The following is an 18,506-nucleotide window of genomic DNA, read 5'->3' as shown; positions in this document are numbered from 1 at the left end:
TGATATTCGTGGTTGGTTTCAAAATCCAATTTCCAACTTCATTAATAAGAATTTACACCACGTAGCAAAAGGAAAGGTTAGAGAACGATCATAAATATCTTTCAAATGAAAAGTTGATAATTTGACTCATGGCATGTGTCATTTCGAACAAAATGAATTACATTGCACCGACACATATCACGAATTGTAAGCAAATAAAAATAAACAGATTAAAAGCAGATCTGTACAGCAGATGTTTCAAAACGTGCGTCAACAGGAACAAATTCGTTTACATACATTGTATGTATGTAGGTACTTGCAATGCGCCGATTTAAAAGCAAACAAACTTCATCGGCATTGGTAAATACAAAATACGAACAATGAAACTCACATATTAATTCATCTCGATTTGAGCACGTTCGCGGTCCAATCTTGCCCTTTGCTGGTGCACTTGTATTTACTCAGCGTAAACGTTTCCGAGCACGCCCTCGCTTTCCCAGACATTGTTTTCAGTCGACATCCCATAAAAACAAGGGCTATATGTATAACATTTAATAAATGTTCGTCTTGTTTCGCAATGAAGCGTAAATTTTCTGAGAACATAGGGGAAAAATAATTCCACGAAGTTTCAGACACTATCGGATGTTGAGATGTGGAAAAACACATCCATAGATATGTACATATACTAGTATTTATATGTTTCAGAGTAAGTGTGATTTCTCCGTAATTGTTCAGTGAACAGTGTATTTAAGTTGTCTCATCGATCCTATTTTTTTTCGTACTAATATCTTCACTTATGCCATACTCACTTCATATATGTATGTATGTATGTACGTACATGTACATATGTTATTAGTCTAGAAGACTATTTATTTATGAAAATCCACTAAAATGTGGCTTAGTGTATTGTTAGTGTATTGAGACCACCTTATGCGTAGTTTGTAATATAAAATATCTTGAGTAGGATAAAATAGCCTGCCCACTTATTGGCCATAAATTATTAACACATTTTTCTTTTCTTTTCCAAGAATCAACTGTCATTTTGTCAATATAATATAATAATAATAAATATATTTGATATACACTGGAAACTGAATTAGGCTAGCTTATTCATTTTTGACAGTACAAATTTTATAATCACTATTTAGAAAGACAGAAGTTTCGGTGAGGACGTCACAATTTCTATCGTCAAATGAAATTAGGCAATTACACGTTTGATGCTGGATTTGATAATCTATAATATGTATGCATACATATGTAATAACGTGTCATAAACTGAAGTCCGCCGAATAGTTGCAATGAATATACATAAAATCCCAAATAACAATACACGTAACTAATAACGAGCAAATAAAATTGTAAAAAAAAAAGAGTTTTTCTTTGAAGTTAACATTAGAAAAATAATGTTGGCCTAATGAGTATCCGTAATCTAGTAATGACTTGTGTTATAGGAAAAATAATTTTATCGCATTTAAAGGAATGTAAAATGTATAATGAAGCAGGGTAAGGGTCTGATATTAAACTTTAATATCCGCTAAATTTTCGATCAAGTATTTTAAACAATAAACAATTTTTTATTGTTAATAGTTAACACTGTTCTGGAAAACATAGCCCTAACATATGTATGTATGTACATGCAAAGTGCGAAGTGTTGCACAGATAGGCGCTGTAAAAGAAAAGGCGCCTAACATATGTATTTCGAATAATGTTATAAATTTTTCGATGACCGAAAAACGAAACGTTATTACACAAAAAATCTTGTATGAGATTAACGTTCTGATATAAATCGAATTCATTTTACCAAAATTAAATAACTTTTGTAATTTTCAACTTTTTTCGTGATTATAATTTTACAAATTTTAAAAATTTTGCTAGTTCTCAAGTTTTCTTTGTGAATTTTTATTTCATTTTATATTACACTTCTTTCTGTATTTTATGGTGCATTTGAATATTTTTTTTAGTTCTCAATTTGATTTAGGCGCCAGAATTCACGAGCCGGCTAAGTGCATAGTTATTGGTCTAATAACTCATTATTGCCATCATTTCGAACACACTTCAATTCAATTCAACTCATCCACACATATTTCTTACTTCGTTGAACCATCTATATAATTTCCATCTATTTCTTTCGTTAAATCGTCAAAACAGAACATGATGGTGCATATCAGTGGTGTGCCATAAAAATCTCCCTTTTTTTATCGCACAGCCATACTTAACCTCACAGGGGACTCATTATGACTAAAGCCCGGACACAGAGCGCCGTTCATTGTTCAAATTTTATAAATGCATTGTTAAAGGTTTACCGAACCTTTTTTACAAAGCATTTACAGCAATTGAACAATGAGCGGCGCGCTTTGGGTCCGTACTCTAGTTATGACGTCACCTAGTCCCTTTGTTTCCTGTTCGGGCACACGTAAGTAAGGCCGTGCGATAAAAACAATGAGATTTTCACGACATGCCACTGGTAAATATGTACATACATATGTACTTTCGAGGAAACTATTTACTAGAGCATTGAGCGAAAAATCAAAACATAAATATTAATTATTTAGATGTTTTTCAAATTCTTTATAATTCGAATGAACGATACAAGCTAATCGAAAATTTATTTTCCTGCTTAATTTTTATTATTGCATACAATTTGACTGCATTAATTGCTAAAATAATATAATATCAGTAAACAACAGTATTATAGGTATAGATAAAATAGTTTTAGTAAATAACGGCATTTTTGAAATCCCTATTTTTTACCATTTGAGAACTTCATCATAGCCATTATAATCTTTTTCACTCACTTCATACGATAATTCATTTATGTATGTACATCACGTACAAGAATTCTTGGAATTTCAAATTGAGCTTTTCTAAGAATTTTAATCATTTGGCAAAATTCAGACGAATTGTCAAAAACGTGCAATCAAATAATGTATTTAACGAAATATTACAATCTATTCGTTTGTGAACGTTTTGCCGGGAACATTTTGCTACACATATATATATGTACATATGTACATACATACGTACCAGTAGCAAGCCGCAAAAATGTATCTGTTTTTATCGCATAGCTTTATTTACGTGTGCGAGAACAGGATACAAGAGGACTCGTTATGACATCACCTAGTCTCCTTGTATCCTGCTCGCTCACACGTAAGTAAGGCTGTGCGATAAAAAAAGGGAGATTTATATGGCACGCATCTGATACGTACATACATTCCAATGACGTGCCGTGGAAATCTCACTGTTTCTATCGCACATCTATATTTGCGTGTGCGCGAGCAGGATACAAGAGGACTTGGAATGACATCACCCTTTGTATCCTATTCGCTCACACGTAAGTAAGACTGTGCGATAAAAATAGGGAGATTTCTATGGCACGCCACTGATACGTACATACATACATTCTCGTACAGTCTTACATACGTACATACATACATACCGTGGAAATCTCACTGTTTCTGTCGCACAACTATACTTGCGTGTGCGCGAGCAGGATACAAGGCGACTCGATATGACCAAACCCAGTCCCGTTGTATTCTGCCCGCGCGCACGTAAGTAAGGCTATGCGATAAAAACAGATAGGTACATACATTCCAACGGAAATACATACATATCCAGCAGCTTGAACTAATGATTAGCATATATGTATGCTTTTGAGCAGAGTGGTCACGATTTGATTCCCACTTTGTGACACCAGATCGATTATTTCCCATCAGATTTTGCCTGGTTCCTGTAAAATTGGCATCTTTGCCAATTTATCTGATTTTCATTGAAACAGTTTTATTGAATTTCATTGAACATCACTGATTTTCATTGAAACAAATTGGCAACTTTTACCCAACTCTCGCAACTTTCGTGTTTTCAGCATCTCGAATTTCGCCGATTCATATAAAAATGCTGCAAATTTATCCAAAATTTCTTGCAAATTACATTGAGTTTTTCAGCATCTCGAAATTCGACAATTTACATATATAAAAATGCTCATAAAATGTAAACTTAAAAAATATATCCATAGATGCTTTGTTAAAATTATTCTAAAAAAAAAAATTGTTTATCGAAACAGTCGATGTTTGTAATTAGCTAAAAAGGCGCATTGTAGATTACCCGTTAGGACTTCCTGGTATATATCTTCTTCTTCTTGTTAATGCCTTGTCCGCATCCGGACGTTGGCGACCATCTCGTCGATTATTTGAAGATATCCGCATCGGTCTTCAGCGGCTCGGAACAACTCCTCGGCGCTCATATCGGTCCACATGCGCATGTTTCGAAGCCAATATAACTTTTTCCTGCCAATCCATTTTTTTCCTTCTATTTTCCCCATGTTTATCAAACGGAGAAATTCGTATTTTGGACCCCGTATCATGTGTCCGAGGTACTCCGTCTTTCTCCGCTTGATGACAGAAACAAGTTCCCTGCCTCTCCCCATCAGATTGGTATATACATATGTATGTACGTATGTAAAATAAATAAATAAAATATGTGGTTTCCTTCCGATTCATATTCCATATAAGAAAATAAATAATATTTTTGAACTATGTAGAAGATTTTTCTATTTAGTTATGTAGAAGATTCGTCTACTTAGTCATGTAGAAGATTCGTCTACTTATCTTTTTAGGGTCGATAAGAGCTCTTTCGGTCCAGAAGCTCATTTGGCAATGTAAAATATGAAACAGACATGGCTTGAGTACGTGGATTGGAACGCGCGTGTTATGTTATATCGGAAGAAAAGCGGCTGCAACGTTGCAGCGCGCATGCGCACTCGCCCGGGGTTGAATCGGCCTTGATCCATTTTCTCGTCTATGGACGAAAACAATTCGCATATCCGGTGTAAAGGCCAAGATAACCGTCGAACCTTTGTTGCGTTTCAGGACGTGCTTCTACCCCTCCCACGGCCCACCCCCATCGCACCCCATCCCACCCCACACGTTCTCAACAAACCGTGACCCTTTCCAACGAGAAAATACCGGAAATGTCGGTTTTTCACGGTCGCCCTTATCGGTGTCAACGCACTGTGATTTTTATTTCCCGCCAAAACGGAGCGATGTCGTTGACCCGCATGGTCCGATAATTCTAAACGCCCAATTCACAACGGTTAGTGTAATCGATTATGTCAGCAGCATATACATACATACATAGTATGTATGCACGTATGTTCGTAATTTCAAATATTTATACTATGCATATGCACACATTATACGTGCATATCTAATTTATTTCCGTCTGAAAAGTATACGATACTCTCGCGACAGATTATAAATTCCCAAGAACATACTTGTATACGGAGCACTATAAAGTATCCTATGAAAATATATCGTATGTAGGTCAAAGTACTGTAAGCGTATATACGGTTTATAGTTTATTACATATCAATTAGGTACATATTGGCTGTTAGTTATGTAATATCGATTTCATGAAATATTTACGCTTTTTTCTTTTGTACATACATACATTAAATGCACACATAGTGTGCATAGTTACATACAAATTACTCTCTATACATGTACATATTTAAAATCGATATTAGAATTTATTCGCTCTTGCTGCCTGTTTTGACATATTTTACAATCAAATTCAAAATGAAACAGCGATCCAAGATGGTAATAATATTTTAGAATATAAAATTAAATGATACACATTGTCTTTAAAATAAATCTTTAAAACGAACTTCAAGTTTATAACAAATTCACTAAAACATATAGAAAATACAACTTACATACATCAAATATAATATGTTTTTCGGGATTTTAAAGTGACTAATATAATATGTATTGACCGGAGCGAAAAACACGATTTTTGGATTTTCAGCGATGGATTTAATGGAAAATTTTCGTCGTATCAAGGGAGCGTTAAATAAAAATTTCATAGATTTTTAAACAATGTCCTGTGCCACCAACCAATCAATTTATATCGAGAAAAATTTCGAAACAGTAGGTTTCGAAATTAACACTCAATATTCACTAATTGAAGTTTATTTGGGTCGATTATGATGAGTTTTAACTGATTTTATTAAAAGTCGTCGCTTCGCTAGAAATTTCTTCTTTCTCATTATTTAAAAAAAAGTCTTTGAGAGCTTACTAGGGTTTCTCATTCCAGTCTAATGTACATATTTGAAAATAAATTCGTCCAAACAGGTGCGGCATGGCACCCCCTTTGGATCCGCCTATGATCAGATTTAGATTTCTGCATAGATCTACATGTTTTTGATAATATTTGTGCAATATTCAGTTTTTAAACAAAAATGGAGTTGATTTAAACAATAACGTTTGCTAATTTTGAACTGCTGTAAAAAAAAATTTAAAAGAAAACTTGTAATTTATAAAAGTTTTTTGCTGCTTATACGAGTACATATGTATATATATATATATATATATATATATATATATATATATATATATATATATATATATATATATATATATATATTCGCAATACGTTTGTCGATTTTAATTAACCTTGTCAATCGCCTAAGAGTTTTTTTTGCACACTTTTCTTTAGAATTTTATAATTATTTTCTTATGTTAACGTGTCAAAGACATACAATTATATAATGGGAGATTTTCAAATAATCTAAAAGTATTAATAAAAACTATTAAAATTATTAATATCATTCGAATGATCTTTTATTAAGATTTTAAGTAGGTTAATTTATTATTCAACGCTTTTCTATCTGGAATACTTTGTACATTTGTAATATGTATTTTCCTGGAAAGTAAGCTGAGCTACCTATTATTATTTCCTGCCATGACATACATAATTAATATAGAATGTATCTCGTTCGAAAATCAATATGTTATCGAGAAGCAGCATCACCACTATATACATACATATGTACATATATATGTATATATATTTGTGTCTTTTACATATACATATGTAAATTCCATTCTAAAATAGTTCGGATAGCGATTTTGGAATTGAGATATTTAATCGAAAGTCTTTACATATGTACGCTGTATATGTTTAATATGTATACAAATAATATTTGTATTTGTATTTGAATTATAAATCATTAGTGGGTTCATTATCGTTCGTTTTCACCTTTATGATTATGCTTACGCTGATCACATCAATATTGCACTGTTGGTACAATATTTATGTACTCAATATCGATTACAGAGCACACCTTCTATGTATCTCATTAAGACAGTGGTTCTTAACCTTTTCGAAGTCACGGTGCACTTTTGATCATGAAAAAAAATGGCGGTGCACCAGAAAATTTAACGCTCAAAACAATATGCGGACAAACTTTTTAAAGGTCTCGATTTGATGAAATTTACATCTTGATCTACTATGTAGTACAGGTTTTAGTGCTGCTGGTAATGTTTTCGAAACTAGAGAGTCTCTATGTAAAAAACTGTATAATATAATATTAGGGTTTCTAGTCTTTGCAAAGGTAACAAATCCTATAAATGAGAAGATCAACTTAAGACACTTCCGATCAATTCGGCTAAATCGAAATCGCATCAGATATTTCGTCGGCTTTCATAATTTCTCGAACGACTATTTCTGTTTTCACTATTTCGCGGATTTTTCTGTTTTTACCATTTTTTTTGCGATGCACTTGCAAGCTCGGTTAAGAATCACCGCGTTAAGGTATTAACCGTACGTAACACGTGAATCATATACATCAGCGTTTCCCAACCTGTGGTACGCGTACCACTTGGTGGTACGCGGTTGATGGTTGGTGGTACGCGAAAAAAAATCAGTAATGGCGGACATGCAGGAATGAATGATTTACAATCATAAAAATAGAAATATTTTTTATATCTAATATATAATTTCAAAATAGACTTTGTAAGTTTGTATCTTTATTTGGGAACTTCGAAAACAAAATAAAATTTCCATGAAGACAATTCAATTGGTTAAATATTATATTTTTTTCGATTAAAATAAATTTAATAAAAAAACAAATGAATATTTACTATTAGATTCGCCATGTTTAAGCTGTTTATATTACAAATACTGAGCGAAGCCGGGTAAAACAACTAGTAATTAATAAACATTATCTATTAGTCATCGTTGACATCAATATGTACAGTTGATGATCGAAAATCTGGCAATCGATACATTTTCCTCAGATCCGGCATAGATTATGGAGTGCATTTTTAAATTTACCGCGTTCACGCTCCAATAAATAAATAACTTGAATTTGACACTTGAGAAGAGTTCGATAATAATCTTTAATGTTGCAGATAAAATTGAAAGTATATATGATTAGAAAATTAGTTTTTTTTAATTTATGTATCGAAAATGATCAAACTGAAGTATTTGAAACTTTACATAATATCTTAGCTGAAAACAAGAGTCGTATGTCTCAGGATATACGTGAAAAAATAATTTAATATTTAATAGGGCTGAAATCGTCTTTTACGCAGTGCTTCCCCAAACCTTAAGAAGCAAACAATTTGATTTAAAACCCCTTTGATAACGAACATTTTCGGACAGCTACCAAGGAAAAGGAGAACTTGATTAAACTTTCAAATTATAGCATTTAAAAACTGAATTCGAAATAAATAAGGTTATTAATTTTCGGCTAGGTATTAGTGAAGAATATGAACAGCTTTATGACATAGCGCATTAATTTCTGTCGCCGTTTACTAGCACTGAACTAGTTGAGAGAGCTTTCTCTTCATATATTTTAATAAGACAAATATAGAAATTGACTGAATCCAGCTCCAGACTTAAGGGCAAATCTCGCATTTTTATTTTGTAAGGAGATTTAATGAAAAGAAAACATATTATATGTACTTTGTAATTTTGTGTTTTTATTAAAACAATCAATAATATTTTTACCATCAATAATAGAAGTATGACAAGATAGTATATTAAACTTTGAGCATATTATAATTGTGACTCCGAAAAAAAATTTTTTTACAAAAACAGATCAAAATATTGCGTGTATCCAGTCTTCACATTCCTTACCATGCAAATACTATATATAATAATTATACTTGCAAAAACAAATTTCATGAAATACAATCATTTTTATATGATTACAATTTAGCGTTATGTACTACCAAGTGGTACGAGTCAAAAAAGGTTGGGAAACGCTGATATACATACATACGTAATAATTTATTACGTCAGTTGACCATTTCTAAGAATAGTGCACCCACGTGTATACAACCTCTACTTATAATTCTGTTTCTTCTGACATATGACTAAGGGTCAGGTTGTCAGGTTCACTGTTGTCAATTTCTATTTTAAACAATTTTTTTTCTCTCCTGCTTTCTCGGACAATGGAGAGATCTATTGTCATGTTATGGCGGCAACTCGAATGGCGATCTTTACTTATGACGTTATGACTCATTAGCAGACATACGCGTTAGACGGAAGCTCGTCAAATAACAATAGACGTCTCCATTACTTCAAAAAGAAAGAAAGCAAAAAAAAATGGTTGACAACAGTAATAGCGAAATCAGACAGCGTGGGATGTTTGACGTGGGTTTTTTTAGATAGTTTTAAACATATAGAAAAAAAAACAATGAAATATTGTTTTAAAAAAAATACTACTTCCGGTTTACGAATTCTGACCAAAACCTTATCAGCTCTAAGTTAGTACATAAAGAATACAAATATAAATTTTCAGCTTGATACGTTCAGGGGTGTAGACATAGTAGTGGGCACAACATTTTTGACCTTTCTAAAAGGAAAAAATCCCACTTCCGGTTCATTAAATTTAGTGATTTCGATATCGAGTAATTTTTACTTAAAATCCTATCTTTATTATACACAATAAATATCAAGAAGATTAAAATAATTTAAAAGGTCAAAATAAAATAATGAAATATAGATCATGAAAACGTGATAAGTGATCGATTCTGAGTTCGAATCAGTCAAAATCTCGAGTTCGAATTTTCGCATGTTCACAAAACTTCATCTTTTGTTATTGCGTACACAGATAAAGCAAATATGGGGAATTTGGGGGCCGAACTAGGCAACTTATATTTTTCACAAAATTGTTATAATTTATAAAATTCTCATATTACACTCACTCCCATCCTCTCCTGCACAACAACTATGTTTATCTAACACGTATTTAGTTATTATCATATTTATTTATTATGTTATCAACTAGGTTAATTAATTAATATAGTTCTACATATACATAAGTAAAATATACCAATACATATCTACTTTACACACAAATTAAATTGTTCAAATTTTCAATTGTTTCATAATTAGTTTTTAAGTAATTTTTAGCAAAATATAATATTAAATGTGTGCAATTTTTAATATGATATTAAATAAAGCTACCACAATTACATTGCCTATATTGGTACCATATTCGTCCGTTGTTTCATCCACACTGAAGTAAATATATTTGCAATAAAGTTCTTTAATTTTGGTAAATATAATCTTCGAAGTGTGAATTCGCGTGGACATGCGACATTAATTCTATATTATTCTTGGTGTGAACACGTAAGTGATGGATTATTAATCGTTGACCAAGGAATATTATAATTTTTTAATCGCAATATGACATTTACACTTTAAAAAATATTTTTTTTTACCATTTAATATTACTTATCCAACCGCTGACGGATTATCTAACTATATACTTTAGTTTTTTTATAGAACTTTTAGTCGGAAGCATTATTTTTATTATTAAAAACGATAATTTATTGTTATTATTTTTTACTCAGTGATATATTAATTATAATTATTATCAAAGAATTGTATTAAATCAATTAATACTGAATGTTAGAGACTATCGAAGTTCATCACGAATACATATGTGCATAAGATGTAGGTACGGACAATCGAATGCAACTATATACATATGTACATATGTATGTATTACATATAAAATTTTAAAAGTTAGCGTAACAACCGAATTCCTGTTTCTAAAATAATTGTTTACAAAATATTCAAAGACTCCAAGTATAATATTATTAAACAATGCACTGGAAGCTTTAGACTAAAGCTACATACAACCGCCATATCATAAAGCTTTTTAAATGCAGAACTATAACAGGAAATAAAGTAAATGCCGACAAAAGGTAAAAATAAGTCTCGAAAGACTGTCATTATAAATTATGACGGTATATTTTGACAATTTTGATTCCTTTGAAAAAAAACTTTACAATTATTTTCGTATAAACCTTCCGCAAAACAAATATTATTTTACAGTATTGTGAAAAGCATAAAGCCCAGTTCGGCTCTCTCAAAATTATCATTACATATATATCGTTACCTATATCTCCTCATGAGTCATGAGTAGAGGTTGGATAGCCAAGGTGCCGCTCATTGTTCCATTTTTGTAAATCCTTTGTAAAAAGGTTCGGCAAACCTTTAACAATGCATTTACAACATTTGAACAATACGCGGCACCCTCTTGGTTCGGGCTTTAGTCATGAACAGACCCAGCAGGACGATAGTCTGAATGCAAAATAAAATTTGGGGCCCCAAAAATATTTGAACATTAAATAATAGTATATAAACAACAAAAATATCTTTTATCAATTCAGTTTTATTACTAAAGACTTTATAGTTGCCATGTCATCGATCATATTAGAAAAATCGACAAAAATTTTTCGATTCTTAATAATACTTAATAGCAAGTGCATTTAATCTTTTTTCAGACATTATTAAACGAAAGTAATTTTAATTTACTGAATTAATGCTAAGCATCTTTCATAGAGACCGGAAATGTAAAATAATTCAACAAACTATTAAAATATTACAGATATAAATCCGTTTGACAATAACCCACGAACTCTTAGTTCTTCTTTTAATTTAAATGTTACTATTTTTTTTCAAAATTTGAAATAAAATTGAAATCAGATAAATTGGCAAACTTTAATAATAAACTATCGACCTGGAGTCACATATTTATATCCAAGGTGTGGCTGACAGCATGGGTCAGGGATTGAACTTATGACCTATAATTTGAAAGAATTATACGCTAACCGCAGAGCTACATATGTGCATATTATATGCGCATGCATTCAGGACCAGCTCTAGGGGCAGCACGCTAGGCTCATGCCTAGGGGTGCCATGGCCAAAGGACGCTACGAGGCGCCCCCATTTACGTCTCGAAACATGTCAAGCGATAAACTTTTGTCGGTACAAATATTACATAGTATTGCTGAAATGAAATATTTAGTATTAATTAAATAAAAATATTAAAAGCAATCAGATTTTTATGATGCGAAAGGTTTAATTTAAATGGTTTAATGTTTAATATACACGGTGTAAGGTTTAAGGCTGTGAAGTCAAAATTTAAAATTTACCAACTACTACTCTGGCTCTTATTATTTACTAGTTGTTTTACCCGGCTTCGCTCAGTATTTGTAATAAAACAGCTTAAACATGGCGAATCTATTAGTAAATATTCATTTGTTTTTTTATTAAATTTATTTGAATCGAAAAAAAAAATCGAATCGTCGTCATAGAAACTTTCCCAACAGTTCCCAACCAAAAGATACATACATACTTACATGTATAATCTAAATATATATATATATATATATATATATATATATATATATATATATATATATATATATATATATATATATATATATATATATATATAAATATATATATATATATATATATATATATATATATATATATATATATGTATATATATATATATATATATATATATATATATATATATATATATATATATATATATATATATATATATATATATATATATATATATATATATATAAATGAATGTCTGTGTGTGTGTGTCTCGAATAGGCTCCTAAGCCACAAGCGATTACGATGGAACTTTCAGGATTTGTTGTATGCATGTCCGGGAAGATTACTGTGAAAAAAAATGGGGAAAAAACGGAAACGGAAACGGGAAAATCGGGAATGAGTTTCATTCGCTATAATTTCAAATGTTTTCCCGTCGCGACCAGGGTGTTCACTGCCTGCGTTGTTCTGAAAAATGGGAACGGGAACGGGAACGAGAACGGTAATTGCATGCGTTATTGTGGCATTGCAACGCATGCAGGGTTCAGCTAGTATCTTTATATATTATTTATTTAATATACTTGGGGGAGGCGGCAAAGTCGATAGACCTATTAGATTTACAAATGTATTTACATAATTTTAGCTAGTATGGCATAAAGACATGACTGACATATTGCGTTAAAATTGGTCATTTTGTCCTCCTTAAATTTCATAAAGTTTGTGAATTTTTTGGGTATTTTTTCTGTTCAAATTAAAGCTACATATACATATGTATGTATATACAAAGTAGCTCTCAACGACTATTATTTCCAAACTAATATAAACCTTGTAAAAAATATACGCGTACTTTGTATTGAGATTGTCGAGAGATACGGCGACTTTGAATTCTCGTTAATCACTCAAAACTTAAGATAATCGACCCAACTAAACATCAATAGGTGAATATTGAGTGTTTTTTTATTTTATTTTAATGGTAAAAAAATTAAAAATATTTTCGTAAAAGAGATATAATGAATATAACCTACTTGTTCGACATTTTTGTCGAGATAAATCGATTGGATTGGAGGCACAGGACATTGTTTGAAATGTATGATTTTTGAAAATTCATATTATCAATGCCTTTTGAACTTTTTCCACTTTAAAAACCGGTGATAATTGAAATACTTCAGGAACCGGAAAGGCCGAAATAAAAACCATAATTTGTATAGAATTTTATGTATTTCCCGGTTAGCCCACGAAATTAGAAAAATTCTTGCAGAAGTATAAACATTTCGACATCATCCTAATATACATAATAAAGAACTAGATTTTTTTGAACGCATCCATCTTAACCTTAATATACATACATACATACCATATAAAAAAAACCTTAGCCATCTATTTTCAATCCAACAAAGGCTCTACTCAAAGTTTCACTTATGCAACAACAGTTCTACTATTTTTTCTCAGTTCAACAAGGCGTGAGAAGATCATTTTCTCTCGACAGCCACCTCTATTTTGCATAGAGAAAAATAAGAATGATTATGATAATCGCTTGCTTCAATAATGATCAACTTTTATTCATGATTTTCATCGCATCATTCATCGCTGAAGATCATGTTCCCGATATATTACATGAAGTCGATATATTACAATCAAAACTTGTTAATTGCAGTTTGTAATTGTATGTACATATGTGTAAATTTGAATTGTGTTCTCAAAGTATACATATTAAGAAGACATATCTTTCCATAATCTTTTTTATACTTATGTAATATCAATACTAAGTTCAAAATCAATACATTTTTTAATTGTAATATTATATGGATTACATATGCATGTATGTGCAACATAAATTCATGAACGATAGTGTATATAATTAAGTAATACAAAACAGATTTTTTGTTACCTGCTGATACTATAGGGTGTACCATTTAACATAAGAGAGTGAAGCAAAAATAGCTTGATGTAATCATCTCGTGTCTGAATTATATTAATGTCAGACATCGCACCAATCAACAGACACGTCAACTTTCAACTGCTATCTTTTCAAGAGTGACATGCTTAGAATACAACAACCCTATCTATACATTTTTATTCAATTAATAATGTGCACTTTAACAACCGCCACAAATGCCAATTTAAAAGTTGATATTTATGATTAAATTGCTGTTCCCATTCTAACTGTGTGCACCTGGCAAAACACATCCCTTGGCATGACGATAATTGGACACCCAGCAAATTCAAGTATCGTTTATTCATACGCCAACTTCTTTGAAAATATCATCTGTACCAATGAATAATAAAATAATTCAATTATTTTCCTCTTTATTAAATCTTAATATATGTCGACGGATGATATAGTCATTGATAAACTCTGACCTGAATTTAATTTTGAAATTTGTGCAATTTCAATAAGTGATGATTATGTTAATAGTCGTCAAATATGTAGTGTTTTTACTTTACCAAGTATCAATACGTTTTAACTTTATTACTTTATTTTATATAGCAGTCCGATTTTGTTTTGCCGACTACATTATTTGCCAATATTATGAAAAAGACCATATTTTACCAGTAAACTTTGGTTAGGGATCGGGGCAGAGGATTTTCCTATTGTTAAGTTCGTAGAAAAAGCATTTTTTTTAAAGCTTTTATAATATCTTGCTTTGAACACTATTGGAATACTGTATTGTTATTTTCAATAATTGACTGGTGATGATTTATTTTGTATAGACTATCTCTCCTGTTGAATGAGCAACTCCATTTTATTTATCTTCCAATACTTATTTTTATTTATTCTTTATTTTTATGCATTTCTGCATCTTTTGTCTGTTGATTTTTCAATAAATAAACAACACAATGATGGATAAGATGGATATCGTTTATTACATGAAACAATATTGAAATATAAATAAATTTTCAAATAAATACAAAATTGAATACAGCAATCACCACAGTTTGAGAAATATTGATTTGATAATTAATATGGTCAAAGCAACTGTGAAGGAGTTATGTTTAATTTTAAAAAACCAATTATTTTTATTTTTCGAAAAAATAAAATGTTGAGTTAAATCAGATTCTGCTACAATCCAAGGGACCACTAATAATATATTTATTTTTGTGAATTAAATAAAAAAGTAGTTACTATAGTTTGAGATTCGTCGATCAAAACCTTTGCCTTATACTTACTTATCCATGCATTGTTCTTGGATTTAATAGACTATTGCATTAATTCCTCCACTTATTTATGTATCGAAAAATCAAGTGACATTCTTGTTTGTCTTATCTGTATTTTTATATGATTATGAAAAAACCTTCGACAAAGGAACCACTAATCGTTGCACATGCAATAAGTAGTTATTGACCACTTAGATTGAAATAATACATTAACCGCAACCGACGGTGAGTTTATCCATACATATGTTGTTATCGGGTAATAGTGAACCATCGATGGCACAAAAGGTACTCGGAAATGTAACGAGGTTGAGACACAAAGAATCTAGTCTAATATATAATTTGGAAAGAGACTTTGTAAGTATCCTTCGTTCGTTCGTTCGTTCGTCGTCCGTAGATCGAACACGTGATTCGATTTATTTTTTTTTCGATTCATAGACGCCGATTTTATTTTTTTCGATTCAATGGATTCACCCCCGCGGGGGCGCAAGGGGTGTAGTCCCATGGGGCCCCGAAGGGGGCGCAGCCTTATGGGTCGCAGCCACATGGGGCCCCGAAGGGGGCCCAGGGGGGCGCAGCCGTCATCGAACAAATGATTCGATTTATTTTTTTTTCGATTCATAGGCGCCGATTTGATTTTTTTCGATTCAATGGATTCACCCCCGCGGGGGCGCAGTCTTATGGGGCTCAGCCGCATGGGGCCCCAAAGGGGGTGCAGGGGGCGCAGCCTCATGGGGCACAGCCCCATGGGGCCCCGAAGGGGACGCAGCCTTATGGGGCGCAGCCTTATGGAGCTCAGTCGCATGGGGCCCCGAAGGGAGCGCAGTCTTATGGGGCTCAGCCGCATGAGGCCTCGAAGGGGCGCAGCTTCATGGGGCGCAGCCTTATGGGGCGCATCCTTATGGAGCTCAGCCGCATGGGGCCCCGAAGGGGCCCAGGGGGGTGCAGTCTCATGGGGCGCAGCCTTATGGAGCGCAGCCCTAAAAGGCATTAGCTAAGGGGGGCGCAGAGGGGCGAAGCCCTAAACGGCAATAGCTAGGGGGGGCGCAGAGGGGCGAAGCCCTAGTAGGCAAAGGCTCAGGGGGGCGCCGAGGGCGAAGCCCTAGAAGGAAAAAAAATAATCTCGATTTTTTTTTTTAATTTTAAAATATTTTTTTTAAATTTTTTTTTTTTAATAAAATGTTTACTATTAGATTAGTCATGTTTAAGCAGTTTATATTATAAATACTGAGCGAAGCCGGGTAATACAGCTAGTTACCTATAATGCCACAAATAAATAAATAAAAACAATTGATTTTTTTAAACATGCCTTTGAAAACACTTAATTATAAAAATACTATTTCATTACCTATTGTAATATTTTGCCGAAAAATCATCGTACGTGAGTATGTACCGTTTACCATGCACCCTTTTTTTTTATCTTTCGACTTAAGATCTTTCGATTCTCGAACTTTGCCTTCCGATATTTGCGTTTTCTGTAATTTAACATTCTGGCTCGTCACGGAGACTGCAATGGTGGATATCCATAGCATATTAAAAAATAATTTCTCTAGTGCCATAATTGAGGAAGGGAGAAGTCTAATACGTTTGTATGGACAAGGCGCTGGTGTCCAGCCCTCTTAAGTTGACATTAAATGTCGTTTTGACATATCATGTAAATTATTTTACAGCCGTGCAAAAAATATTATCCCATGAATAAATGTATTTAAAAATATATTCTTTCAAGAAAAGCTCCATTATTATCAACAACAAAAAAGTTCTTAAATGCTACTATTGCTATTTTTTTATTAGATTTTATATACATAGACCCAGCAGGACATAGACCCAGCAGGACGATAGTCTGAATGCAAAATAAAATTTGGGGCCCCAAAAATATTTGAACATTAAATAATAGTATATAAACAACAAAAATATCTTTTATCAATTCAGTTTTATTACTAAAGACTTTATAGTTGCCATGTCATCGATCATATTAGAAAAATCGACAAAAAATTTTCGATTCTTAATAATACTTAATAGCAAGTGCATTTAATCTTTTTTCAGACATTTTTAAACGAAAGTAATTTTAATTTACTGAATTAATGCTAAGCATCTTTCATAGAGACCGGAAATGTAAAATAATTCAACAAACTATTAAAATATTACAGATATAAATCCGTTTGACAATAACCCACGAACTCTTAGTTCTTCTTTTAATTTAAATGTTACTATATTTTTTTCAAAATTTGAAATAAAATTGAAATCAGATAAATTGGCAAACTTTAATAATAAACTATCGACCTGGAGTCACATATTTATATCCAAGGTGTGGCTGACAGCATGGGTCAGGGATTGAACTTATGACCTATAATTTGAAAGAATTATACGCTAACCGCAGAGCTACATATGTGCATATTATATGCGCATGCATTCAGGACCAGCTCTAGGGGCAGCACGCTAGGCTCATGCCTAGGGGTGCCATGGCCAAAGGACGCTACGAGGCGCCACCATTTATGTCTCGAAACATGTCAAGCGATAAACTTTTGTCGGTACAAATATTACATAGTATTGCTGAAATGAAATATTTAGTATTAATTAAATAAAAATTTAATTAATTTTTATGATGCGAAAGGTTTCATTTAAATGGTTTAATGTTTAATATACACGGTTTAAGGTTTAAGGCTGTGAAGTCAAAATTTAAAATTTACCAACTACTACTCTGGCTCTTATTATTTACTAGTTGTTTTACCCGGCTTCGCTCAGTATTTGTAATAAAACAGCTTAAACATGGCGAATCTATTAGTAAATATTCATTTGTTTTTTTATTAAATTTATTTGAATCGAAAAAAAAAATCGAATCGTCGTCATAGAAACTTTCCCAACAGTTCCCAACCAAAAGATACATACATACTTACATGTATAATCTAAATATATATATATATATATATATATATATATATATA

Source organism: Arctopsyche grandis, chromosome 2 (genome assembly GCF_051622035.1).
Source record: "Arctopsyche grandis isolate Sample6627 chromosome 2, ASM5162203v2, whole genome shotgun sequence".
NCBI lineage: Eukaryota > Metazoa > Arthropoda > Insecta > Trichoptera > Hydropsychidae > Arctopsyche > Arctopsyche grandis.
This window is presented reverse-complemented; position numbering follows the sequence as displayed.